The following is a 17532-nucleotide window of genomic DNA, read 5'->3' on the forward strand; positions in this document are numbered from 1 at the left end:
ATGCTCCAGGGAAAATTGTGTCGTCTTTGCCAGTCTGACAACGGTGCTCTCTGCAGACACCTCTGTCCATGTCAAGGACTGTCCAGATTAGAAGCATATCCCCATAGAAAACCCTCTCCTTCTCTGGACAGTTCTTGACATGGACAGAGGTGTCAACAGAGAGCACTGTGGTCAGACTGGAAAGAACTTAACACATTTCTCTGTAGTATATCTGTAGTATACAGTAGGGATCGACTGATTATCGGTTTGGCCGATATTCACAATTTTGGACATTATCGGTATCAGCAATTACCTTGCTGATTTGTCAATAATGCCCAGAGACGACGGCTGCCCCATTGCCTCCCCCATCCCGGGTTTTATAATTACCTGTTCCCCGGGTCCGCGCTACTGCTGGTTCCTGCACCGTCCTGCGCTGTTGTCCATGTATGCACTGAAGTCCATGTCAAAATCTGTAAGTAACATACAAAACAAGCCCCGGCGCAGAAAAATACTGTATTATGCTTGTGTGAAAATAGCCTTTGGGGTAGGTTCACACCATGTCTTTGCAATAGTTTTTTTTTTTTTTTCCAGGTTTTTGATTAAAAAAACGGATTCCTCAAAACCTGACTAAACTGTATCAAAACGTGTGTACAAAGTTTCATCTGTTTTATCCGTATACGGTTTGAAAAGTGATGTCCGGTTGCATAAGTTTTTTACGAAAAAAAGTGTACGTTTTGAACTTTTCACTCCATTATCACTTGTTTGATTGAAATTCCAAGAAAACAAAACTGTGCAAAGTCAAAAACTGTATGGTAAAAACTGGATGTTAATGTACGCACATACAGTTCTGTACGGTTCCCATTGACTCCCATGTAAAAAAAAACGTATGCGGGTCAATACGGTTTTTCACCTGGACCAAAAAACCGTGGTAGACCACGGTTTTCTGTCCTGAAAAAAAAAGTAAAAAACTGTGTGGTGTGAAAAACGGAGACAACCGTATGCAATATGGTGCATACGGTTTTGAATGTTAAGTCTATTGCCACGGTTTGCTGTACGGTTGCATACGGTTTAAAAAAAACAAAAAAAAAAAACAAGCATCCAAAAACTGTATAGAAAATCGTGGTGTGAACCCACCCTTACTATAACAACTTGTTGGAATCCGGTAAAGCCGGAGGAAACTTTGCACCTTGTCCCTTAGTGACGTCATATAGTAACATCTGTTCCGTCTTCACAAACGTCTGCCCTGTCACTGGCAGATGACGATTCTTCTGACATCCAGTCCTCTCTAGCCATTCATTTCTCACAATGTGCATATGCACGGAAACCTCTTTTATAGGGAGGTCAGTGAGTAAATGCGGATGTAGTGCTTTTCCGCTTACCATCTGACAATAACCGTGATAGACGCTGCAAATCTCTCATTACGCAAGGGGAAGTGCAGCACACAGGACACGAAACAAGAAATATTCCTCTTTACATTGGCTTATTTAACACCAAAACAATGGGGGTGCTTTGGCATGGAAGAAAGAAGTAATTAGAGAAATATGGTTGTGTGAACTCCACGTGCAGATGGTGTTTTTCTGTCAGGCTTCTCTGCAGATCATTATATGCGCTCATTGGAAGAGGTTTTTACACAGTGATATGTCACTTGAACCTGTAAATGCAGGAATCTGGGTTATACAGTCACTTGGCAGGTTAACTCCGTTTTGATTTCCCAGATAATTTTTTTTATATTTTTTTATTTTTTTTTTATTTTTTTTTATTTCTGCTACGTTCACATATTCTTAAAGAGCATCTGCCCTGGGAATCTAGAAATAAACAGTAAAGTCTGTGAGTCGCTTCTTTCTTCCAGCTTGTTAAAAAAAATCTCTATAGCGGTTTCTTTGTTGTACAGTGAAACCTCTTCAAAAGACCACCCTCTTATCCAGACCAAATTTAAAGGGAGACATTTTTAGTGCACTCTACATTATGCATACATTCTACATCTTTGAGAAGGCCATAACCATAGAAGCATAGAATGTGTCGGCATATAAGAACCATTTGGCCCATCTAGTCTGCCCAATAATCTGAATCCTATCAATAGTCTCTGGCCCTGTTGCATGGTTAAAGGGGTACTCCGGCGCTAAGACATCTTATCCCCTATCCAAAGGATAGGGGATAAGATGCCTGATCGCGGGGGTCCCGCCGCTATGGACCCCTGTGATCTTCCACGCCGCACCCTGTTAGAATCAACCCCCGAAGCGTGCTCGCTCCGGGTCGGATTACTGGCGATCACAGGGACGGAGCATAGTGACGTCACAGCTCCGTTCCCATGTGACATCACGCTCCGCCCCCTCAATGCAAGCCTATGGAGGGGGCGTGTCACGCCCCCTCCATAGGCTTGCATTGAGGAAGCGGGGTGCAGTGTGGAAGATCACGGGGACCCCCGCAATCAGGCATCTTATCCCCTATCCTTTGGATAGGAGATAAGATGTCTTAGCGCCGGAGTTCCCCTTTAAACTCCTTCACTGTATTTGCAGCGACCACTTCTGCAGGAAGGCTATTCCATGCTTCCACTACTCTCTCAGTAAAGTAATACTTCTTTGCCCCTCTAATTTAAAACTATGTCCTCTTGTGGTAGTTTTTCTTCTTTTAATGAAGATGACAATACAATGCAACTATGGGTTTTCTTCTCAAAGAGGTTCTACTGTATTTGTTATTAAGGAAAACTGGTGGGGGAGGTTAACCATAATAGTTGCCATCATAGCTCCATAGCATTAGCTTCCTTGTAATTGGCAAATCTGCCTGTTTGGGCCGCAGTGCAGGAGCAGGGGATGTTTGACTGATTATGTACTTACTGTAGGTGTATACTTTTGGCATTCTGATACCTCTGAGAGCTTTGCTAATAGCTGACCATCTAAATTCTTCCTTATGATCTCCATGATATGCTGTGGAAATAAGTTAGTTTTTTATGTTCTGTCTGTAGGAGCTGAAATGGCAGAAGAGGACAATGTCAATGTGTGATTGATGACCCCCACAATTTGCAGAATGAAAAACCCTCAATAGCTTACACAGCAATATACCTATACGTTTGGCTATAACTTTTCCTGCAGCTGATGCTCAGACCAATTTATTAGATTAGTCCAGTGGTCCATATCCTTTAATGTTAATTTAGTGAAGGTCCTGTTTGTTGAACTTGCCATGGGCATGTGTACCAGACCACCGCCACCCATACCCTACAAGAAAGTGTATTTTTATGGCAAGAATGTATTGTTTTTTTTTTTTTTTTTTAGGAAATATTATTAAATGGGCACGGTCTTGAACCTTTTTTTTATGTTGTACTACAACATATCTCTAATATACATCCATTCTTTTTTTTTACACCTTTTAAAGTCTACCAAGATTGTAGTGCCTGACCATGATAATATGAAAGATGTCATCATGGCAGGCCTTTTTCAGGCCAACTGCCATTGCAACTCCTAGGACTTTATCCACCTTTTCCAGCCCACCGGAGCACCTGAAAGCTGAACTAATTTATGCAGGCTAAAGTCATCAACTAACGAGCCGAGAAGTTCGTGACAAATTGAATTACTGGAAGTTTGCTCATCTCTAATTGCAACCTATGGTGCCGAAAGTGTGCTTGACCAACTAGATGCTTCCATCACTATTGACTGTGGCATGTAAGTGTATAAATGGCCAGTTAACTAGTTTAATTGATTTTGCCAATGTATGCTGTGTAGGGGTGAAGTCTAGGGGGAGAAAAAAGTGTGGGAACCTAAGATTTCAGGAACTCCACTCCTATGCGTTCCTGCAGGATTTGAGCCCTGATCATGTGGGACAGTGAATGGCAAACTGAATTTACTTTCCCCTTTCTGCAGTGTATGCCTCTACGACCAGAATCATGATTTATATTTACACTCAATATAAAACAATAAATGGGGCATAGGGCCACTTTCACCTCTGGTTTTTTTGTTTACTTGGCCAGTATACCCTGGGTTACCTGCAAAAAAAACTATGGTGACATATTATGTGGCGCACTTTTAGCAGGCCCATTGGCTTTAGTGTACTAAACATTGCCTACTAGCGACTATGGCTCATGCACTTTAATGCTAATAAGAAACTGCGTGCTTTGTAAAATTTTCTGCTATAATAAAATTAGATTGTATCTTGTAATTTCTTAGAAGTGTATTTCTAAGAAAAGTAATTCACTTTAGCTTTGGGGAATGATGGTCACTTGATTGCTGACTATCCATTCTCCCACATGACCTCAATGTTATGCTATGGAAATAAACACGTTTTTATTTTTTAAGGCTCTAAATTGTTTTCTATTAATAAAATTAGCTTCAATGCTTAAGACCTATTTGTATAGATATAATTATTTTGGTTTGTGTATTTTACTGTGATTTTTCACTGTTTTGCTGGTTGGAGGTCATTTGCCTGTGCCAAATTTATCAACATTGCACGCGTTTTAAAGAAATAGTTTACATTGAAGTAATTTTTAAAGTGTCTCTTACTCTTCTGTGCTGGAGTGAATTGACACAGAAATGTGCAACATTTTATATGGTCGCATTTGATATATCGTGGCTCAGGAAAGAGAGTTGGCACTCTTGTTCCATTTCCATTACGGTTCGCGTGCACCACGCAGAACACATGAAATAAATCCCGCCACTCTCGACTTGTCTTCTGCAATCCAATCAGTGTTTGTTCACATACATGTATACAGCTCACAGCAAATGATGCATTTCGGCACAAAGCCTAATTCAGACTGGTATGCCAGTCTGAATAAGGCTTTGTGCCGAAACGCGTCATTTGCTGTGAGCTTTTGACAGCAAAAGTCAAAGCAAATTTGACTTCATTCTAAGGAGTTTTGATAAAATAATTCAAGGGGTGTGGAAACGAAAGTCCCAAAGTGTCATTTGTGCATAATGGGGGAGATTTATCAAAACCTATAGGAAGAGTGGTGCAGTTTGTATGATATAACCATGTAAATTTGTTCACCTTGTCGGTTGGAATATTGCATGGTGACATTCTTTTATCCAGATTGACCATAACAGAACGCTTCCATTGTTAGAGGCAGTGGTCTCAAACTATGGCCCACCAGATGTTGCAAAACTTCAACTCCCTGCATGCCCAGACAGCCAACGGCTGTCCAGGCATGCTCGGAGTTGAAATTATGCAACATCTGGAGGGCCACAGTTTGAGACCACTGGTTAAAGGGGTTCTCCAGGACTTGGAGGAAGTGTCCAGGTTGCGTCACTGTTCTCTGTGCATGGGGGTCCCTGTTCGCAGTCACTGGCCTTAGCGGTCATGTACACTTCCTCTTGCACTTATTCACGTCTGAAGTGGGCTCTGGAGCAGTAGTGAATGACCAGAAGAGAGTGTGTGTGTGTGTGTGTATATATGTGTGTGTGGTAACTGCCTTGGGGTGTTGTGTAGATGGGGTGTTGCTGTGTTGGTATATGAGGGGTTAATTTAACCCTTGTCACTCGTGACGCCAGGGTGAGGCTTAATACGCTGAGGTAAATCTTCGGCCTATCGCCACCCTTCCCAGAAACAATAGGTGCGTGCATAAATGACTGAATGTCCACAGCAAAGAGGAACTTGAACTTGCGTGAAACTTTACTGAAGTATTTGCGGTACATCCAATAACAGCAACAGTCTTATTAACAAAGTCTCTATTCAGGACGGCAGTGATTGACAGATGCTGAGGACCATTGAGTTAGCCAGAAATTATTAGAATTAGGATTTCTTGCAGAGATCCGCTGGATTTAGGGGAGTATTTAGGTCCAGTGATCTTGCGGAGTTAACAGGGATTGAAGTAACTCAAAGTTTTTGAGAGATGGCCGCAAGGCTTGGGCCTAGCAAGTGCTGATGACAGCTGCGCAGATCCGTCCTCATCAGCAGTGCAGGAACAAGAGAGAGATTAATGGCCGCCGCTCCCTTATATGGGCAGGGCCGTTTTGGATTGGTCCAATGTCAGCTGTCACTCACTGTTACAATGCATGGTGGGTGATCACCTGACTACCTCCAAACATCCTTAACTAGAAAACCATAGAATTCTGGAACACATCACGTGACCCGCAGGTCCTGCGACACCACAACAAGGAAAGTATACATTATATACATATTTACACTTAGAATTTGAATAATTTTAACTTCTAAAGGGGTGACCAGGGGCTAACTATAGATGAGGACCCCATGCTGGGACAATGCGCTGATGAGAGCCACGGTTCCCATACCTCCTCGAAATGTTCCACTGAATCCTCCCTAATGGCAGAGATCTTCTCATATAACATAATAAGGTTAATTCTGTTCACGACAGCATTAAAACGTAGATGAGGACTCCTCCATTGGGAATCTATGTATATTCGTGTATCCAACAGAAGTAACGGAATCAAGCGGAATGCTTTAAATTTCATTCTCTGTGGTTTAAAGCCTAATAAGCAGAAGGCAGGTGTCGCAGTCTCCTATTTAGTGCCGATTCGCAATTCTCCTATTTTCTCTTGTTAAAATGTCAGTTTTAGATCTGCATGCCTTTTGGAACATGGGGGGAAATTTATCAAAACCTGTGCAGAGGAAAAGTTGTCCAGTTGCTACTGCTGGGCGGTATACCGTTATGAACCGGACACCGTTTTTTTTTTTTTTTCCCCATGGTATGGATTTTTGCCCATACCGCTATACCGGTCGGGCCCCTCCCCCACCCTCTGAGGTCAATAAAAAAAAATTAAACTTACCCGTAATGGGGGTGGTCCGGGCCATCCATCCTTCCTGTAGTGTCCGGCGGCATTCCGGGTGGAGGGTGAACCGGTCCAGGCTGTCCTTCTCCGAGCGTCCTCTTCTCCACTCCCGGCAGGCTCCGACCTAGTACACTGCATAGACGCCGCTACGCCGTGATGTTAGGTGCGTCGTTGCGCACGGACGTCACTGCGCAGCGGCGTCTATGCAGCTTTACTAGGCTGGAGCCTGCCCGGAGTGGAGAAGAGGACCCTCGGAGAAGGACAGCCCGGACACTACAGGAAGGATGGATGGCCTCCCCGGACGGTCCCTGCAGCAACTGGGAAGGTGAGTCAGAGTTCTGGGATGGACAGGGGTCTGTATAATATACTATACCTACAGTAGACCCTCCAGCTGTTGAGGCCCTCCAGCTGTTGCAAAACTACAACTCCCCGCATGCCCGGACATGCTGGGAGTAGTAGTTTTGCAACAGCTGGAGGCACCCCTAGTTGGGAAACACTGACCTATACTATACACTACTATATAGTCCACCATACTGGGAGTTGTAGTTTTGCAACAGCTGGAGGCTGTAGGGTTGTTTGTTACATCTATTAAAAAGGGTTCTCCACTGCCCCAGTGTTCAGATCATTTAGTTCCAAAAGCCCATTTAGTTCCGCTACGCCACCTCAATGCAAGTCTCAATGTAAAAAAAAAATATATACTGTGATACTCATTTTTGGTCATATCGGCCTGCACTACCAGTTGCCCATAGCAACCAATCAGATCGCTTCTTTCATTTTTAGAGACCTGTGAAAAATTAAAGAAGCGATCTGATTGGTTGCTATGGGCAACTGGTCGACTTCTCCTCTTCACAGGTTTTGATAAAACTCCCCCATGGTGTTTTCGATACCCCTTATAGCAGTGCAATACAAAACTTGTGTGTTAGGAGTTCACGCTTTGAGGGTTTTTGACCTGTTTTCTTTAGATTGTGAGAATATCCAGCATGCACTGGTTTCGGTCACGATCTGCCATATCTAGATGCTCCTTCTGTTAGATGTTAGTTTTCAAAGGACAATGTGGGTCATGACTCAGTATTCTGAAAGATAAATAAGATTTTGGTAGTTGGGTGATTTTTATTTATTTACCCCTTTTTTTATATTTTTATTTTTTTCTCAAGGATCTGGCAACCAGATTTCTATGTTTTATTTCTTAAATTAGGTTGTGTTCACACATTGCACCAAACAGCATGGTATGGCCATTTATGAATAAACCTTTAATGGTCGCACAAATCTGCAGGTGAACAACAGTTTAAGGGGTATTCCAGGATTTCAGGATTTTTGAATGTGAGACGGGAAGCAAAGTTAGTCTAGTTAGTAATTCACACCACTTACTTATGTTTGGTGGCTGGTATCAAATTTGTCTTTCTTTTTCCCCAGAAGTTCATTTTCTCCAGCCTACAAAATAAGTGTTGTCTTGAACATTTCCCAGCTTGCTGTGCAGCCCGAGACAATACATCACAAGTCAGGTGGTGAAAGGGGCTTAGCTGCTTTGTCTGTTGTATGTGAAGCCAGCCCCCTGATGATGTTACCAGCACACATGTGTGCATCTCTCATCACACAGCTTGTGTGTAGGGCAGGTCATGTGATCAAAGGGAGCATGGCTGTGATGCAATGAGTGGGGTGACTGATGTTTGGAAAGGAAAAAGTCCTTTCCTGCATTGAAACAAAGGCTCCTAGGGATTGTAGTCTAAGTAAGGGCACAGAAACAGGAAATAGCCAATTCCCCAAAACAAGCCAGCAATGTGATTTTGGGGGGTGTCGACACAGGCATGTACCAACAACACAAGCACAGATTCTTGGTAAGCATTTCCATTACTGTATGACGCTTAATTACTAAGGTCACCTTATGTTGGATAACCCCTTTTAACGTTTAAAAACAAGTATCCAAAAATGATCTTGAAAACGATGCCAGGCAGCATGTCAACCCAATTCTTGTCTGCGTAGCGGCAGTACCTCAACTACAATGTACAAACCCAGCCTTAAAATGACACTACTTGCAGTGCAGTCTGATTGCAGGGGTCCTGCTGCTGTGGACCCCCGCCATCTCTCCTGCAGCGCCACCCCCCCCCCCCCCCCCCCCCCGAGTCATCAGCTCTCCGGAGCGAAGTTTGTTCCTTGGGCTAATGACGAGCCAGCTGTTTGTGATGTCATGGCTCCGCCCCTTCATAATGTCACATCCCACCCCCTTAATGCAAGTCTATCCAAGGGGGCGTGGTAATTCACGCCACCTCCCATAGACTTGCATTAAAGGGGTGGGATGTGACGTCACGAACCGCCGGTCCCTGTATCAGGAGTCATCAGCCACGGAGCAAACCTAGCTCCGGAGAGCTGATTACTCGGGGGGGGGCTGCAGGAGAGATCGCGGGGGTCCCCAGCAGTGGGACCCCTACGATCACACATCCTATCCTTGGATAGGGGATAAGATGTTTAGGGGTGGAGTACCCCTTTATGTACCAGTGCAATAAACTAGCCTGAATCAGGACACTAACTTTTTTTTGTAATATTTTATAGACTACTAGATAGTGGAAAAGTAATATGTTACAATATAGTACCAAATGGCAATTACGGCAACCACATTATACATAAGTGTAGATTTTCAATTCTAGTGCTATACCATAAGCCGGCCTACTATAGAAAGTGTCTCTTCTCTGCTTAGGGTTTCTCCTCTCATCTGGCATTTAAAAGGACCTAATGCTTATTTAATCGAATTTGTAACCACAAATTGCTGCTTAGCATCAGCTCTAACACAATATTCTAGTTACAGACCTTTCACAGAATTGCTTACAATTACAAATTTTATTTTGTGTATGTTAATGATGGTGGCGCACGTATGCAGAGCTGTTGTATATTTGCTACTGTAGCTCTGTATAACCATCATGGGTTATTGCAAGACCACATAAGCTACCAAACAGGAACCACCTTTTTCACTTTACTAAGGTTAACTAAACTGTTGTTGTTGATTGTTGATACTACTTTTTATTTTTTTATTTACTTCTAATTGTAAACTAGATTTTTTTTTGTAGAATTTTTGGTTATTTGCAGAACATAACTCTTAGGGAATAGTCCATGAAAAGGGGCAAAGATTTTTGTTTTTGCTACAATATAACATCCGTTTAAGCTTTTTTGGAGGTTCAACACTAGTCACAAATTAAAAGAATCTATTTGTGTTTAAACACTGCAACAGTCATTGGGATGTATCATAAATTTGTGCTTAAAGGGGAACTCTGGTACATTACAACTTATCCCCTCAACAGGAGGGTCCAATTGGTGGACTCCATCTTAGCTATGCGAATAGCAGACTGTTAGGTTCATTCAGCTCAATTGACACTGCATGGGTATGCCACCACATATATTGGCATGTCATTCTACCAGAATACCAATGTCTCCCCCAAATATAGCTAGTTACAGGATGTTAATAGTGTTAAAAAGGTTCTTTGGGACTAAAGATTTATAGTTTGATAAGATATGCTGTTGATTTTTAGTTTCCTTCAACTCCCTTTAAGAAACCAGTTATAAGTGTCATTCTGCATTGCTTTAAATTACTTGACTAGTAGTTTACTTAAAGGGAAACTGACAGATGGATCAGCCCCACTAACCGGAATATACAGGTGGTTAGTGTGGGTTATCCTGAGTAAATCGATGTATTACTTACCCCAATCAGTTGAGCCGTTCCCGAGATATAGCACAATCTTGCAATATGCAAATGAACTCCTAAATGTACTGGACACCGGTTTGAAAACTATCTGCACCACTGACACTGCCCCCTGTGTCCCGTTAGCACCGCCCTGCTTATAAAGGAGTAGGAGATAAATGTTGATTAAACAGGGTGGCTGAGCGCAGAGTGAAGTCACCGACCCGCAGGAAGTGGAAGAGACCGGGACCTGGAGAACGGGACGGCGATATCGGAACAACGGGGGATTGTAGGAAGGTAAGTGAAAGTTTATTATGTATAGTTTTACAGCCCGGGCACAGCGGGGGTTAAAAGTTTTAGCTTAGAGAACTCCTTTAACTCAGGATCGCCCACTCGAACTACCTGTATATTCAGGTTAGTAGGGTTGATCTGTCAGCTTCCCTTTAAAGCTGTTCATATTTACATTATAAGTCTAGAGTTAAGTCTTTCTTTATTCCTTATATTTAAGTCATGGATGTGGAATCCCTATCACCCGATGCCCGGGACATGCATTTCCGGGCGCCGGACAGGTGAATTTTTCATGTCTTTTAGCCCTGCTTCGGGCAACAAGGGCTGAACATGAAAGCCCCCGACAAGCACGGCGGCACTAAGAGGGGAGTATGGAGCAGGCTTCCTACTCAAGCCTTCTGCAGCCCCCAGCTGATTTCAGTAGCTGGGGGCCACCGCTAATAGCCAGCATGTGGCAATCCCGATCTCCACGGCTGGCTATTAACCCTTTAGATCCGGCGTATAAAGGGACATTTGAATGCTCCCTAGTGCTGGTGGGGTAGTCGTCATGAGGGACATGTAGATTGGGCTCTGTTATAGTCCCTTGGGCAGTATTTTTACTTATTTATTATTTCCACACCCCTGTTTAAGAACTATATTTTTTTCAATGACTAAAAAGGATCACATTATATTCTGTAAGCCTAAACTTAAAACATTTAGGTTCCTTGTATGATGGGGGAGTTTTTATGTCCTGTCAGTCACAAGCTACTTAGTTCTGTTCTGTCCTGCTGCATATTTCCCTGGTCTGTTATATCATGATTTGCTGGACGGGGTATTATAGCACCAATAACATGTGAACAAGGAATGGCTTTTAACTCTTCATGGTTTGTTTGTACCATATCCAACAGTTGTTTGGGCTCAATATTACATTGACTTTAAAATTTGGGCACTATGATGCGGTATTATGCAGATGTGCAACTATGTTTTGGCACATTTTGGTGTAATTATTCATTTTCTTCTTATGATATGACAGCCTCTTCTGACAGGTGTCCCCAGGTCCTCCACACATATTCGTTGTTGTTTTTCATTTCATACTTGGTAAGGTCATAAAGTGATAGAAATAAATATTATATATAGTACTAATTAAGTCATATACAGGTTTATAGCCTGTTTGGTTCTATTAAATGTTAGGGTTGGGATGTTACTGAAATATGTTTGCAAGCATAATTTTACTTCTAAAAATCTTCCACTGACGTAGGTACCACACAGGGAACTTTCGAGGTAGTTATACGGAAACATCACCTACGTTATTTTCACTTCTAACTATTTCGGTTTGTTCTCACATAATAAACTCATTCTCATGAAGAAAGTTATCGAACAATTTAATCCAAGAGTTTAGATTTGGACAACCAATCCCAGCCAAAAAGAGTCATTTGAGGTCAACCAGTCTGGTTAAGAATTCAGTTTCTTCGTTCGTTACACATGGTAGGATCTTCTATGGTGGCAGCTTGTGGGTAAACACTACTCACTCGCCAATCTAAGCTCCTATGTTTATAGTGTAGTTGGGGAAGATATGCGTGAGAAAACAGAAGTGTATGGCCAGCCTGTTGTATATAAGGGACATTATTTCCCTATTGTCTCTCCCAAATACTTGCTGTCAGAAGTCTTCACTTCTACTTGTGTGTTTCTTATTTTTTATTTTTTTTCAAACCAAAAATCGCAGGAGAAAAAAAACAAGAAAAAACGCCTGAAAAAAACTGCAGTGCAATTTCCTGAGTCTGGCGTTTTTTCTGGCGTTTTTTCATTTTTGTGGAAATTGCATTTTCGGCACCTTGGCAGTTTTTTTTTTTGGTACCCAAAATTTGTTGGCTACCCAAGAAAAAAAAAAAAAGAGGCAGTAGTATTGGAAAATTTATTTGTAAAAAATTTATTTAACAAAAATGTAATACATTTTTAATAGTGTGTGTGTGTTTCACTTTTTTTTTCTCTCTATTTTTTTTTTTTTTTTTTTGGCTACTACTACTCCCAGCATGGAACAGACTGTTCCATGATGGGAGTAGTAGTACCTGTACTAATAGACATATCGCCCCGGGTGTCAATCATGACACCCGATGTGATGGTCCATAATATAGCAGAGATGTGGAGCGGCTCTATACAGCGCTCACATCTCTGCTCTGTACTCCGGCCAGTGATGTGAATAGAACATCACTCATTCATATTTTCCGCCCAGAGAGGTGATTGGCCAGATGGTTGCAGCCAATCACCTCTCTGAGGGAAATATGAATGAGTGATGTTCTATTCACATCACTGGCCGGAGTACAGTGCAGAGATGTGAGCGCTGTATAGACCTTTTTTGACCACTGTAGCTTTTAAAAAAAATAATAATAATTTTTATATTTTAAATTTTTTTTCTGCATACCAGGCTGTATGAGGGCTCATTTTTTTGTGTCATAATCTGTTTTTTGTATCAGTACCATTTTGGTATTGACTTTTAGATCTCTTTTTAACTTTTTTTTCGGGGATATTATAAAAAAAAAAAAAAAAAAAATCACAGAATTGCAATTTTTATATTTGTCATTTACCGTATGGAATACATAATGTTATATTTTAATAGTTCGTACAATTACACATGCAACTATATAAATATGTTTATAATTATGTTTACATGTTTTTTTTTTATAGGAAAAGAGGATGATTTGAACTTTTAACATGGAAGGGGTTAATGTGTGTCTTAAACTTTTATTAAAACTTTTTTTTTTTTTCTACACTTAGACTTTTAGGAGGAATCATTAGATATTCCTCATACAGATCAATAGAGTTCTATTGAACTCCATTGATAGAGCCTAGTCCAGCCAGGCTCTATCAATGACAGAGCCACGGGACACCAGTGAAGCAGAGGTAAGCCCTCCGGCTACCTCTATAGTGTATTCCAAGCCCCCCGCGATCACGCTGAGGGGGGGGGGGGCGCTATCTAACCCACCAGGGAGCATTCACAGGTCCCTTTTAGATGCCACTGTCCGCTTTGACAGCGGCGATCTAAAGGGTTAATAGGTAGCCGCGGTGATCGCCGCATGCTGGCTATTCGAGGTGGCCACTGCCTGAAGAGATCCCTGGATCAACCTTTTGTCCCTATAGATCTAGAATCCATAACCTGTAATGTTGTCTCCAAAAATGCATCCAAACTACTTTTTTAAATTCTTTTTACCAAGTTAACCATGACCACCACATTCTCACTGCTCTTACAGTAAAGAACCCCTGTCTGTGCTGGTGTAGAAAACTTCTTTCCTCTAAACGTAGAGGATGCCCCCTTGTTATAAATACAGTCCTGGGTATAAATAGATCATTGGAGAGATCTCTGTACTGCCCCCTGATATTTTTATACATAGTTATTAGGTCTCCCCTAAGCCTTCTTTTTTACTGTATACTACAGAGGAAGTTCTATTCATTTTGAATTTCCTTTTTGTCTGACTACTTTGTTCCTAAAATGGACAGAGTTATTAGCAGAGAGCAGAGTAGGAGAAAATCCCCATAGCAAACCTCTCCTGCTCTGGACAGTTCCTGACATGGATAGAGGTGTCAGCAGAGAGTACTGTGGTCAGACAGGAAAGAAATTCAAAAAGAAAATAACTTCCTCTGGAGCATACAGCAGCTGATAAGTAGTGGAAGGAGTAATATTTTTGAAGTCATTTACAGTTGATATAAAAAAAAATGTCCACCAAAGTACCCCTTTAAGTATCAAGCTGCCCAATTTAAAATGTACACTAAATGCTTTAGCTGCTCTTTTTTGTTTAACTCTGCGAATGATTTAGTCCACTTAATGGGATTATCTCAAGATAAAATTATATACCCGATCTACAGGATAGGAACGAACCAGCTGATCGGTGGGTGGCCCAGTCACATGTATCCTCACTAATCACAAGTACTGAGGTAGATTGTTCCCTCCCGAAAAATGTACTGCATAGAAACGGAAGCCCCCAAAATTTACGAAATAGCATTTTTTTTTCCTTCAATTTTGTCACACAATTTTTATTTCTGTTTCGCCATAGATTTTTGGGTAGAAAGAATACTGATGTCATTACAAAGTAGAATTGGTGGCGCAAAAAATAAGCCGCCATATGGATTTTTTTAAGGTGCAAAATTGAAAGGGTTATGATTTTTAAAAGGTGAGGAGGAAAAAACGAAAGTGGAAAAACGCTCAGTCCCTAAGGGGTTAAAAAAGGTCAAACCTCCTCTGGTAGGTCTACAGAGAGGATTACCATATCCTGAAGCTTAAGACCAAAATATCTATTTATGCTTCTCACTTCATCTAACTTACAGTACTCGTGCATAATGGTTGCATCAGTGATGCACAACAAGATGACTCACAGTTACACACATGGCTGTCGGTGAGTGGCGGCACACTGTTATGGTTAATCATGTGTCAGATATAGACAGTGAGGCTGTGGCTCCAGCAAAGTTACCTGAAAGTCAAGGTAATTGAAGATTGCAAAATGAACACGCCTGGGGTTGTGGCCGTGTGAAAAGCTACTTTTAATACCTACGTCGCCTTGTCATTTTTATTTCACTGGGTTTTTCTTTTTTTTTTTTTTCCATTCATAACACGCCCACTTAACCCCTTAAGGACCGGGCGTTTTTCGGTTTTTGCTCTTTCGTTTTTTCCTCCTTACCTTTAAAAAATCATAACTCTTAAAATTTTGCACCTAAAAATCTGTATTATGGCTTATTTTTTGCGCCACTAATTCTACTTTGTAATGATATCAGTCATTTTCCCCAAAAATCTACGGCGAAACGGGAAAAAAAATCATTGTGCGACAAAATTGAAAAAATACAGGCTTCCGTTTCTACGTAGTACATTTTTCGGTAAAAATGACACCTTATTTTTATTCTCTAGGTCCATATGGTTAAAATGATACCCTAATTGTATAGGTTTGATTTTGTTATACTTCTGAAAAAATCATAACTACATGCAGGAAAATGTATATGTTTAAAATTGTCATCTTCTGACCCCTATTACTTTTTTATTTTTCCGTGTTCAGGGCACTATGAGGGTTCATTTTTTGCACCGTGATCTGAAGTTTTTGTCGGTACCATTTTTGCTTTGACTTTTTGATCACGGTTTATTCATCTTTTCATGATATAAAAAGTGACCAAAAATACGCTATTTTGGACTTTGGAATTTTTTTGCGCGTATGTCATTGACCGTGCGGTTTAATTAGTGGTATATTTTTTTAAATCGGACATTTCCGCACTTGGTGATACCACATATGTTTGTTTTTGTTTTTATTTAAACTGTTTTTTTTTTTATTATTGGAAAGGCCGGGTGATTCAAACTTTTATTAGGGGAAGGGATAATTCAAAGGGTTAATGATTTTTTTTTTACACTTTTCTTTTGCAATATTATAGCCCACATAGGGGGCTATAACATTGCATTTACTGATCTTTAACTGTGTTCAATGCATCTCCATAGGGATGCATTGATCAGGGTTTTCGGCGATTGATTGCTCAAGCCTGGATCTCACTGCAGGAAGGAAGGAAGGTAAGAGACTTCCTCCTGTAGTACAGCTGTTCGGGATGCCGCGGCGATTATACCGATTTATACCGCGGCGATCCCGAACAGCTCCCTGAGCTAGCTGGGCACTTTTACTTTCACTTTCAGCCGCGTGGCTCAGCTTTGAGCGCGTGTCTAAAGGGTTAATAGCGTGCGGTGCCGCGCGCTATTAGAGGCGGGTCCCGGATTCACTATGACGCCGGGCCCGCCATGATGTGATGCGGGGTCACCATAGGACCTTGCGTTATATCACGGGAGCGGTACCAAGGACGTACTCATACTCCCAGCCCACGGGAGCACCTGAAAACTGAACTAATTTATGCAGAAAAAGCCAGCAACCGCCGAGCCGAGAAGTTCGTGACAAATCGAATTTACTGTAAGTTCGCTCATCTCTTGTCAGGAGGGAAAGCTTTGAATCAACTAGTCTCAGCATTGGTCTTTACAGCCTTTTCCAAATTATGTAAATTATATTTTTCTCATTTACCTAAATAATGTAATTAACAGTCAGCATAATTCTCACGTTATCAACTACTGAGTAAAATTCTAATTTTATTGTACAAACCTCCTAATAACAGTATTTTTTTTAAACATAGAGGCCGACATTTATCATTGTCTTTTAGATTGTTTTTCGTGTCTAGAAAAGGTGCCAAAAAGGCGCAAGCAGGGTTTATTTGCGCCTTTTTCGCCTTTTTTGGTTCACACATTTTGAGTTGCAATCTGCTGATTTTGGTAATACACATGATATGGAAGGGTTTTATGAACAGCGCCTTTTTGTGAAAAGGCACAAAGCCACTGAAAAGTCTCTAAAACTATACCAGCCCAGACTTAGCTTAGCTTTTTGGTGTATGTGAAGAGAGAAATTTCGGAAAATGTGACCTGCACAAAGTTTATCAAATACTCTGTGACCCTTTGATAAATTTGGTGCTCCTACACGCTCCTACACATTACCAGCACACAAAAGTGTAGAAAAATGCTTCACTTACACCTACAATGATAAATGCCCCTCTGAAAATTGTCATTTGTGTTGTCAAATTTTTTACAACATTTGATCCTTTGAAACATTTTAACAGGTCATGTTACATTTTAACATAGGACCTCTTATTTGATAGCAGCTTCACAAGTCCTGCATCTATTGAACATGTGAGTTTTTGGACATTTTCTACTGTTTGCAAGATGTCAGAATAGCCTCCCAGAGCTGCTGTTTGGATGTAAACTGCCTCCCACCCTCATAGATCTTTTGCTTGAGGATGCTCCAAAGGTTCGCAATAGGATTGAGGTCAGGGGAGGATGGAAGCAACACCATGACTTTCTCTCCTTTTATCCTCATAGGAGCAATTGATGCAGAGGTATTTGCAGCA

General features: G+C 41.3%; 1 protein-coding gene across 3 annotated transcripts in view; it reads left to right on the forward strand.

The window, feature by feature from the left end:
- Positions 1-17532, forward strand: part of PRKCH (protein kinase C eta) — a 185728-nt gene that overhangs the window by 33477 nt on the left and 134719 nt on the right. Inside the window, exon 1 of one of the 3 annotated variants that reach the window (XM_056545929.1) lies at positions 10579-10656. The exons of the other annotated variants lie outside the window; for them this stretch is intronic. The gene's annotated coding sequence lies outside the window, so the exon portion shown is untranslated. Of the gene's footprint in view, positions 1-10578; positions 10657-17532 lie in introns of those variants that run through there. 3 annotated transcript variants of the gene reach the window in all.

Source organism: Hyla sarda, chromosome 11, assembly GCF_029499605.1.
Source record: "Hyla sarda isolate aHylSar1 chromosome 11, aHylSar1.hap1, whole genome shotgun sequence".
NCBI classification, from domain to species: Eukaryota; Metazoa; Chordata; class Amphibia; order Anura; family Hylidae; genus Hyla; species Hyla sarda.